Source organism: Patagioenas fasciata, chromosome 2, assembly GCF_037038585.1.
Source record: "Patagioenas fasciata isolate bPatFas1 chromosome 2, bPatFas1.hap1, whole genome shotgun sequence".
NCBI classification, from domain to species: Eukaryota; Metazoa; Chordata; class Aves; order Columbiformes; family Columbidae; genus Patagioenas; species Patagioenas fasciata.
In genome coordinates, this window is record NC_092521.1 from 68,500,427 (window position 1) to 68,512,103 (window position 11,677).

Genomic DNA, 11,677 nt, shown 5'->3' on the forward strand with positions numbered 1-11,677 from the left:
GAGTGAAATTTAAGGATAGGATTACTGTACAGCAGAGATGGGGACACAAGTTACTATGTTTTCATCTCCCTCTTTAGGCTAAGTCTTAAGTTTTTGTACAGTGCTGACTCAGCAACCTATTTCAACAGCTTATAATTAGTAAAAAATGTTTCACAGTTAAAGCCGTGGGAAGTAATTTGAATTGGTGTTTAATATATCTGTAAATTATTCACGTATTGTCATCTGAACGGTCAGTTTGTGATACCTGGGGTGGGTGCAGCATTCAAAATAATATTCATGGCCATCACTGGAACAGCATATTTGGTAGTGTTAATAGATTTTGGAAGGAACCTCATCCAGGTGTTCCTCCTTCGGTGAGGGGATTGAACTAGATGATTTTTCGAGGCCCCTTCCAATCCCTAACATTCTGTGATTCTGTGATTAGAAACTAGAAGGCCCTGGATTGTAACTGTAGTCTGCCACCGACCCACTGTATAATCTTGAAAAATATTGCCTTTGTCTCAGTTTCTCCATTAGGCAGGAGTACTGAATCTTTCATTTCCAAGTACCTTTTTTTAGTTGATGTCCACAAACTGTTACAGAGGTGTTCTGAAAAAGGTCAGATTCAATAACTTTCTGTAATTTGGATGACGTGAGGAAGGTGACTAGAGCTGGTGGTAGTGTGTGTTTATTTTAGGCTTATTTACAACTCTGACAAAATAAGCTGAAATAATGTCAGCCCATAGTGTAATTGGCGAAGGATTCATGTCCTCCATTACAGACTTTATGAATGTTGTGCTACTTAAACAGTTTTTTTTTTTTTTTTTCAAAGGTTGGGGTGCGCAACTGCTACTTAAGCTAGACAGGCCAAAAATTCAGTCCTGGAATACTAAAAATGCCCGTGTATATTAGTTCTGTAATTGTATGTGTTTTCTTTATTTCCTCCCCATCCACAGATGTTGTGTGGGCACAAGACAAAAGGGAGGAGCATGATAAGGAGATTGTAACTAGAATGTAAAATGATTTGGTGTGAAAATAGGACCAAATAACATAGAAAGAAGAATCCTTACACTAAAAACTGAAAAAAATACTCAGGCTCCACTTACCTTTTCAGCTTCTGATTTTATGTCTAGGTTACCCCTTCCAGAATTTTTTTATTCTCTAAACTTCCACAATTCACTAGGAATGTGACAACTGCTGGCTCCTGTGACTGTCTCCATTGCACAGTTACGAAAATCATTTGCAGTTGTGAGTGACTCAACTTGCTTAACTCCTCAGAGCTGTTCTAGGGAATGAGGCTGTCACATTCCTGATACACAACAGGTAGAGATGTATTTAGGTCAATTGGAGGATAAATCTTACAGCTTATGTATATTAATGACTGCCTGGCTTTGTCTGTGGTTGTGTGTATGGGAATTATTGTATTGGTTGCTGAATGCGGGACAATAGCTCTTCAGTAATGACAGGTGAGGGAGAGGCTTTGGGAACTATTGCTGGGAAAGCTGTGTGTGCTCAGATTGAGGTGGTATACCCTGAGGTTAGCTGACTGACAGGTGACTTTTCCGTATTCTGACACCACCAAAGTCAGTTTCCCAAGACTCAGTTAAAATACTAGCTATTTTTCGATTCAGTAGACAGCATGTTGCTTTCCCAATTATTTTATCATATCATGTACATAAGCAGAAAAAAAGCCCAAACAAACAAAACAAACACAAAACCAAAACCAAGCAAACACCAGCAAAAATACCCCAAACAAACACCTTAAAAGCAATTGCTAAGGCTTTTGCGAAGTATTAGCAATTGGAAACTTTCCTTCATTTGTAGAGATGAAGTAGATGACTTAGCTGTTCCATGATATCTATGAGTCAATGACTAGGCAAATTAAAAGTTAATTAAAAATAAAATTAGAGTTAAATAATAGAAGCTAATTAAAAATTAAAAGTCGGAAGTATTACTTTACAAGAAAAGTAAAACTAAACCATAAATACTCTTAAACAAAGAAAAAGAAAGTGAGAAGCAGGGTGCTTTTTCTTACTTAACAGTTCAAATGGCCCCAACATGCTATTGCAGGCACTGTTCAAAATATCTTCTCTGTAATGCCAAGGTCCTCATGCGGTTTCAGTGAGCTCCATGTGCCCAGTATTGGAGAGGTTTCATTCTAAAGCTGGTTTACGTATATCTGGCAATGTCACCATGTTCTAAAATTCTGAATCAACAAGGGTAGATGTACCTTGATATACACTGATGAAAACTATCAAATAACTTTTAAAATGCAAATTAAGGGTACAGTAGTCCCATTCAGTTTAATAAGGCTGATTATCCATTTAAATACTTGGATTCATTCCATTGCAGCTCATCAGATTATTAATTTGGAGTTTGAAATCTGTACCAGTATTTTCAGCTGGGGAGGAGGCAAGGCTGAACATGTTAGTCCTAGAGGCTGACAAGGGGCTGGGTTCTTTCATATTACCCAGGACTGTTTTAATTTACCACACCTTTAGGGGGTCGTGGCCCCATCTCTCCGCTCTCCTCTGCTCTCCAAGACTGGATTTTTCTCCCTGTAGGAATAGCTGAGCTGCCCACGAAGCTGCTATTGACCTGTCACAGTTTACAGCCCAGTTTATTTAGGTAAGTGGTGGTGTTTTGCTTCTATACCTCTGGGAGATAAACTGCAGCAGTTTTGTTATTGCTCCGTATCCCACTCGTAGTAGAGGCAGCAATCTTTATAAGAGCTTCATCACAGTGAAGACATTGAACCCGATCTAAAAATGATGAAAGTGGGTATGAGGAGAATATTGGCACCCAAGATGAAGCTGTCACTTGCTGGAGTTATTCCACCTGCCTCCAGAAATGGAAAATTCACCATTTCACCTAGAAGCTTGTGCATCAGACTTTGAAAACCATTATCTGTAAATGTGAATATAGTGTTGAAGGAGATCAGTATTTTTCAAGAAGACACCTTTTTTAACATGACACATTGTGCAAAAATGAAAAACAAGAAGTGAACTTTCTGAAGCTGTTTGATCAAAAAATACATTGATTCCATTTACTTGTTGAAAGTAAGCAAAGGAATAATATAACCAGGAGATAATATTATATAAGCCTTTCTGTTGTACGTGATTGAAGATTGGTAACAAACGGTGCCTAAATGAGCAAAAGGCTGGGAAGAAGCAGTCTCAGAGTCTATATGATTTAAAAAGGAAGTCATCACTACAAAGGATAGCCTAGGAAGCTACTCTTCATAAAAGCAGTGACTGAGATATCTAAAATAGGTCCCTTTAGTAGGAAGTTAAGGCTTTGGTAAGAACCATTGCATGTAGATGGTGTGCCAAGTACTTTGGCTTTGCTTTGAATGCTCATTCTGCTATTAAATAGCACACTGGTTCTAAGAAAGTTGTCTGGTCATTCATCCTGATGACCAATTGCATAGTCACAAAAAGGGAACTTTTTGGATGTATGTATAATAAGTGATGACAATAAAGTAAATATGAAGTGGCAAGGCAAGTCTTGGGTTGAAAGCTGAAGAAATCTGTCCTACCAGAGGTAAAAGCATGAATCCTAAAACACAGAGCTGTGGCTAGAAACCATACAGTGGATAGGTGAGCAGCCAGTCACGCATCTAAGAGTCTCTTACAAAACACTGTCACTTCACTGTTAAAAATATGAGCTCGTTACTGATTTTTGTGTTGCCTTTCATTGTTAGAATCCTGTATTTTTTTTTCAGAAGGTACAGAGTCACTGAATTCAAGTCAGTCTTTAGTATTTTGATAAGGTAATCAGGATTAATCATCTCAAATTTCTCTTTATAAAATATTTTTTCTAGCTTTTGGATATTTCTGTTTTCTGTACCCTCCCACCATTTCTTTCCTAAAGCACAGGGACAGGAACTGTATGCAGAATCCACCTTAGTAATACTGAAGACAGGTTAAAATGCTCCTGAATTATGCACTCACCAGTTTTCTGCTTCCTTCATCTGAAGATCACATTATTGCTACAGCTTTCTGTAAAGAGTTCATGTTTATTGTCAGTTTTCTATGACCAGTAGAGGCTTTACACTGCTTAACAGTTCATAGCCCTTTCTTCTGCAAGTGTAGCTGCAATGCCTGATTGATAGATGTACAACTTTGCATTTGAATATAAAAAACACAAATTTTTAGTAGGTTCAGTATGTTGAACAGCATAAAATTTTCCACATGACTTCATTATCATTATTACTACTTTGCTGATTTTTATTGCCCTGAAGTTTATCAGTGTTTGATCTGTATCACTCCTGAATCACTAATAAAAACACAGGGTATCTATCACTTGTCCTAATACCCTTGAAACCACAGTGAAAGACATTCAAATTTCATTATGTTTCCCATTTACAGTTATGTTTTGACATCTGTTACTCAAGCAGTTGTTAATTCATATATTACTGTTTTTTTTCAGAGTTTTGAAACATAAGACATTTCATGAGTCAGTTGGAATTGCTCTGATCTTGCCCCAGCATATTGTTCACTTGATCATCTGCCCTGCATGCATGATGGACAACTTTCAAGATGCTTGCTTTCCTCAGACAAAACCCAGAAACATTTTCATGTCTACACTGTACTTGCTTATTCTTATATACAGCCCATGCTCTGGTAAAATGCCAGCCGGCCTTGATGTCTCACAGAAGTTCATACCAGGCCCTTCTGCACATTCAGCATTTTGAGTCTCCTTAAGCATTACATAGTTGTAGTGTCCACGGGCACTTTAAAAGATGCTGCCCATCACAATCAGCTCTAGGCCTGTTTGTTGGGAGAATGATGATAACAAGAAAAGTCATAACAGAAATGAATATATATATATATATACACACATATATATATACATATATATATAAACTCCAACTTATTGCTATTCTGGCAAGTACTTAATATGATTCTTTAAATAAATTCATTAAATTCTGCATTGAAAATTAAGTGTCTTTTGCTAACATCATGCTTTGAAAGATAGTCTAGAACTTTGCTCCCCTTCCTAATCTTCTAATTCCATCTTTACATTTCTCCAGGACTTGTTTATATTATGCTAACATTATCTTTTATGTTAAATAGCACTTCTGTTCCTGGGGAATTTGACTGCTTTATATTTATTTCTAGGCAGCTATCATGTCCTTTCTCAATCTTTGTTTTCCAAAGCTAAACAAGTCATTGTAGTCTTTTCTCATGAAGCAGACTTTCCACTCCTCTCATCACCCTAATAGCCCTTTTGTGTAACTTTTGAATTTGTGAGATAAGGTTTGTAAGAACAGGTAATATATTTTATTAGATCAGTGACACAGAAAAAAATAGGAAATAGGCTTTTGGATATACAGGTCATTCTCATGTATGCCCAAAGCTTACCAGCTTTTTTTCCAGCTGTCTCAGTTGTCTAATAAAAGATATTGCCTCTGCCCACAAGCATTTCCTCTCTTACATTCTTAGACACTCTTGGCTACATCCTACACCTTCTGAGTTAATCTTTCCTGAAATATTTTATGTCATTCTGTCCTCCCAAATATTTCTGGCTTTGCCAATAGGACAGATGAATATCTACCTCTGTGTTTCTTGGAAACACACCTTACCCTAGATATTTTAGGATTGCCTTTGAACAACTCATGGGCCAGCTTACACTGGTGCCTCAACATCTTTACCTGAGATAGCAGTATGCACAGGTTTTCATCCTACAAGTAGCCAGCAGCCTATGTGCCTTCAGTTTGTAGGTGATTTTATTCCTCCTCTACAATATTTCTGCTTTTCCCCATATTGGTTTTCTATATTGCTACCTTGCCTGCACATTTGATTGAATGTCCCACTTTTTGTGCTAGGTCAGAAGGGCACACAACTAGCTTCCCAGGATATGTTTGGTTTTTTGGCACACCCATCTAACACCTTGCTTCTAGTCACTTCCTTACCAGCCTTAAAATTCACTAGGTAATCCTCCTATTCTCTGTTTCAGCTAACTGCATAAATGAACTATCGTGTTTTCCTGAAGGCCTAGTAGATTAGATCAACTGCATTTTCCTCTTTCAGAGAAAGTCAAAGAAAGATACTTTTGTTTGACATGATGTACACATGCTATATCATGTTTCATTTTATCCTCCTTTCTGTTCATGTCATTACTTTTTTTTCCATTACCCTTTTACACTGCATAATTCAACTTATAAGCTTGTGGTATTTACTTTCAACTGCTGGTACTTCAGTATTTTTAAAAATATATGAAATCAACAAGCCAAAAACATAAGTTATCTGGACCAGCAGCTGTAATGTATTTATGCCCAGATACACATTAATTGTTGTCTGTCATCAAGTGGTTTGATAGCATAAGGCTACCAAAAGACTGAACAACAGCTTATGTGTGTTGGGTTTTTCTTTTTGTTTGAAACAACAAACAATAACAAAGGCTATTTTGCTGTCTTTTCCTCCCCTTTAAGTTTAAACATATAGAAAGGTCATGTTTTCACAAGGGAAAACAACATGCCTTTAAAATGCTAGCCAACCGGTACTCAGTTTCTCATGAGAGAAGTTTAGTGTCAACACGTACTACCAGGGATGTCAAAAACTCCAGGTGTTTCTTAGCCACCCAGCACATACACCATAGAAGTCTCTGTGCTTACACAAGGGTTTTATATCCTTCAGATAGTATGTATGCCACAGTAAAAATAATTCTTTATTACCTATCAAAAGGTACATGTACATGAATTTGGATACTGAAATACATTAATATTTGAACTATTGCACGCTGTTTAAAAAAAAAATGTTTTAGAATTTCAGTAAAATGGCACAGGCCTGATCTAAACCCCACTGAAATAAGTGGGAAGAAGCTGAGTGGCTCGGGGAGTAAGACACCATGTATATGCTCTCTGCAGAGCACACCCTGTCAGAGGCCTCTCCCCAGAAGAGGGGATAAGGAAGGAGCTGGGATGTGTGACACCTGTCCAGTGATTCATGCCTGTGCAGAGCAGCTGATCTAAGGGCTTGGAACATCCCTCAAGGACACACAAGCTCCTTTTCTTATACAATTTTGAGTGAAGAGGTTTTCTTTCCGAAAGTCGTCTTATTCTCAGCTCCGAATAATAAATGATCCTCCCAAAATTATATAAAAATTAGATGTCTTATAAAGATGAATGGTATACTTTGTAGGATATCAAGTACACTTCTCTTAAACAGACTATTTTCAGTGATTTCTTGAGAAATTTTATGCATGTTTGTATGTTTGAAGGTTTGACTGGACTCACCAATCTTCCTTTTTTTAATAAACCAGCATAAAGTAGAATTTATTTACATAATGCAATGATCCATGAAGGTTACCATAACATCAAGGGACCATATTAACCGCTTGAATGGAATTCATTAGAAATTAACTACCACTTAAATTAATTTTCCCACATTCACAAGGCTGTAATGGTGGAAAAAGGAACCGTCCATCAGCATGTACTGACAGGAGAGCTGTCACTGCTTTTATTTATAGGTGAATATATTAACCCATGAAGCAGGCTTTTCAGACCAAATCTTGAGCTTCTGTACAAATAAGCTCCTTCAGAAGACTTTTAATAAGTAATCCAGCCTCAGTTAAACAAGAACACATACTGCCTAACACTTTTGCCACTGGCTATGTATATTTTAGCCTTTTCATAAGAAGAGCTGAAAAATTTGCTTTTAAAAAATTCAACCTTCACGCTGTACATAGTTTATTTTCAATGGATAATATTATTCATTGGATCTAGTTATAGTTATATTGTCTTATCAGCTTTGGTAAAACTATAGAGACAAAAGAATCTCCACTGATTCTTCTTTTGTAGTTTGTTACATCATTTCAATTTTTAACTCCCTTGCAAATGAATATATGTGCAGTTCTCCAAACCATAGGATGAAAGTGAACGAGACTTGCACCCATCTGTGATCTAGGTATACTTTGGCTAAATTTGTTGTAGTACTTCACAGTAATCGATTGAATAAGCTACAATGGGAAGGAGCTTTGTGGCATGTGTTAGAGGGATCATAGTTGTCACAAACCAATACAGCATTAGAGGGGTGTGTCTTTTATCTATGTAAAACTCCTAGCTGAAATGATTTTTCCTCTACAGTTTGATCCATTTTTTTTCATTAATAATTATAGCTCAGGGCTAAAAGCTGGCCTTTACCAATTAATAACACTTTACATTTTATTTTTAATTTTATTTTTAACAGAGAATTTTCAGTGAGAAAATGGTAAGAGTTTGAGCTTTTAAGAAACACCCCCATCTGTGACCATTAATATTAAAATAACTAAATAAAATACATTTTACGTATTTTTCTGTTGGATGTTATCATATGTAATGAGCAGGGGTGACACAAAAACATCAAATGTATGCTAGCAATATTGCTCACTGAAGTGTTTCACTGTCATTGCTGTCCAGAAAGAGAGAATATGGAAGTAACAGTGAATCTCGTTGTGTTGTGAACACTTCCCTGTATGCTCCTCCATGGTTTCCATACCGGTGTCAAAGGAAGCTTCCCCACACTGTTTCTCAGATGAGAATTTTGGAGGGCTGGTGGCCTTCTCAGGCGTTTCTGTGAGTTTATTGCTGTGTTCAGATGCTTGGCAGGCATAGCAAATGTATGAGCTTTTCCTGGGTTACCCACAAGTCCTTATATTCAAGGGAATAGTAAGCCTTTAATAAGTCTGTCCTGTTACTCCAGAGATAACATTGCATGCTGTCATCTTCTGTGTTGTCCCTTCTGAACCAATTGTTTTCAACAGCTTCTCAAAGGTATAGAGATGTTATATGCTCAGGGCTAAAAATATAAACCCAGTAAGTGAAGAGAAAATCTTTTACAAGTTTTGCCCCCCAATAATATATGTCATTTTCCATTTCAATTACTTTAATATTTAAATATGTTATTCAACTACATGGAATTAAAAACTCAGTGTCAGTACTGGAATCATAGAATAATTTTAATTGGAAGAGACCCTTGAGATCATGGAGTCCAACCATAACCTAACTCTAGCACTAAACCATGGCCCTAAGAGCCTCATCTATGTGTCTTTTAAACACCTCCAGGGATGGTGACTCCACCTGTTCCAATGCCTGACAACCCTTCCTGTGAATAAATGTTTCCTAATATCCAATCTGAACCTTCCCTGGTGCAATTTGAGGCCATTTCCTCTTGTCCTATCACTTGCTACTCAGGAGAAGAGACCAACACCCTCCATGCTACAACCTCCTTTCAGGCAGTTGCAGACAAAGATAAGGTTTCCCCTCAGCCTCCTTTTCTCCAGGCTAAACAGCCCCAGTTTCCTCAGTCGCCCCTCATCAGGCTTGTGCTCCAGGCCCCTCACCAGCTTCATCGTCCTTCTCTGAACTCTCTCCAGCACCTCAATGTCTTTCTTGTAGTGAGGGGCCCAAAACTGAACAGAGTATTCAAGACGAGGCCTCATCAGTGCCAAGTACGGGGGGATGGTCACTTCCCTGGTCCTGCTGGCCACACTATTCCTGATACAAGCCAGGATGCTGTTGGCCTTTTGGCCACCTGAGCACACTGCGGGCTCATGTTCAGCCAGCTCTCAATCAACACCCCCAGGTCCTTTTCCTCCAGGCAGCTTTCCAGCCACTCTTCCCCGAGCCTGTTGCGCTACCTGGGGTTGTTGTGACCCAAGTGCAGGACCCGGCACTTGGCCTTGTTGAACCTCATACAATTGGCCTCAGCCCAATGATCCAGCTGGTCCAGATCCCTCTGTGGAGCCTAAAAAGTCTATCATCACAGTTACGTCAGTCTCAGCCTGATGTCACACATCTCAACAAAGCATTTGTTCATGTTCACTTTTCTTATTTTTTACAGTTACACTTTAACTAGTTAAAATGAAAATCTGTAAGTACTTCTACTAATGGCTTGGGATGCTATTTGTTTAGAAAACAGTCAAGTGATTCTCCGATGTTCTCATGGCAGCCTAAGGAAAGCTTGTAGCTGGGAGCAGACTAGCCACTCTCCTTCAAAAGTAGCAACTGTCACCAGTACAACATATGATTTATTTATTATTTAATGGATTTAGAGCATTTAAAATCCTTACAAACACAATTTTGTCTAATTCTTCCATGTTTTATGTGGCACTGCCTCTTAGTTTGTCTGATTTGTATACACTAATGTACACACATAATGTATAATGTGAATGAGCTAGACAAAGTAGAAAATTATGCCATTCGACTTAGTTCTCATTAGGGACTATGGTTAATTTGGTTAATTGATACAATATTGACTAAGTAATGACTCTCACTTCTGTCAACATTTTTACATTTGTTAAATTCCCCTGCCTGATTCTGCTTTTCTGCTTTATTTCCTTTTAAAATTTAAACATCTTAAAAAAGGCTCTTCTCAATTAATGCATTTCATGATTGAGGAACACTGAAATTAGCTTTTAGCCAATTAAATTTTTACGAGTATTTGCTTTTGTCGACAGTAGTAAAAACTTCTGTTTCAGCCACATCAATAATTAATTTAGAAGCACATGCCTGAAATACTTCCCCACATGCAAAGGAGTTGTTATTCTCCCACAGCTTCCCTCACAGTCATCCTGGTGACTCCCTTGGCACTAGTACGCCATTATTTTGTTGGCAGCATTTTGATTTCTGCATGGTTATGATTAACCTGTACAATGTGTTCCTCTTAATGCAAAGCTGTTTTCTTATCCCTTCAATTCTACAAACTGGAAAAAGCATATAGCCGGAGGCCACACAGAATAATACCAGTGTCAAGCTTTAAAAAACATATTTGTTTTGTGTCCTCTAAGGACAAATGATAGACATGTAAAAATGTTTTCTCTGTTTCTCTTTCAGGGAATACTTACTTTAGAATTAACTTCTGTCACAGAAAACATAATTTGAAGCATCTGCAATATATTGTTTCTGAACATTTCTGCTATAAAGAGGGAAAATAGTACATTGTGTATGACATGTGTGATTACAAGGTTATAGAAACTCTTTACGTTTCTCTTGTTGTTATGGTTTCTCCTTAAGAAAGCTTGTCACTGGAAACAGAAAAGCATCCTTCCTTCAAAAGAGTCAAGTATATAATACTGTCAAACAGTGCAGTGTAATGAATGTAATTTTTAATTGCTTTATAATACTTTAAATTCCTGCACCTCTGAAACACTCAGTGTTCTTCATGCAATCCAGTCATGTATCACTTTTGAAATATTTCAGAGGAGAAAAGAGATTTTTAAGGTACTTCCTTAAGTGTTCTGATGATTACACATGCTGTAACCTATTTCTTCGTAGATGCATTCCATCTTTAATTTTGTCCTCTTCAAGATACAATCATCCTGGTGTCCTTTTATTCTTAAAGATTGTTCTTTTACATATTCTTTCTGTCTTAGCTATTTGTTAATTCTCTTTCTCTGTGATATCAAGCATACTTCATTTCATGCTTCATTGTCCAGGTTTTAGTTTCAGCTCCAGTATATTAAATGTTCCCACCTTTTTGCTCCATCTTTTATAGCTGACAGTACAGAAGCGTTAAAAGCCTTTCTCAAGCAAAGATGAGTGTTCTTAATGTGGACTTCTTTCAGAACTTGATTGACCCCAAACCTTACGACTCCACAGTCAAGAAAATAAAACTCATTCAAGGCAAAAAGTATCTCAGCAACACTTCTCTGAAGTTAAAACAGTAGAAATTGTCTCTTTTCTCCTTATTTCCCACCTCTTCTCCTTGAAATAAAG

At 37.5% G+C, this 11,677-nt stretch overlaps 1 long non-coding RNA gene across 1 annotated transcript; it reads left to right on the forward strand.

Annotated features, from left to right (window-relative positions):
* The first annotated feature begins 731 nt into the window (after window positions 1-731).
* Window positions 732-4,921, forward strand: LOC139827187 (uncharacterized). Its single transcript, XR_011737491.1, has 2 exons — window positions 732-2,607; window positions 4,411-4,921. It is a non-coding gene; the product is annotated as an uncharacterized lncRNA (long non-coding RNA).
* Window positions 4,922-11,677: the final 6,756 nt, after the last annotated feature.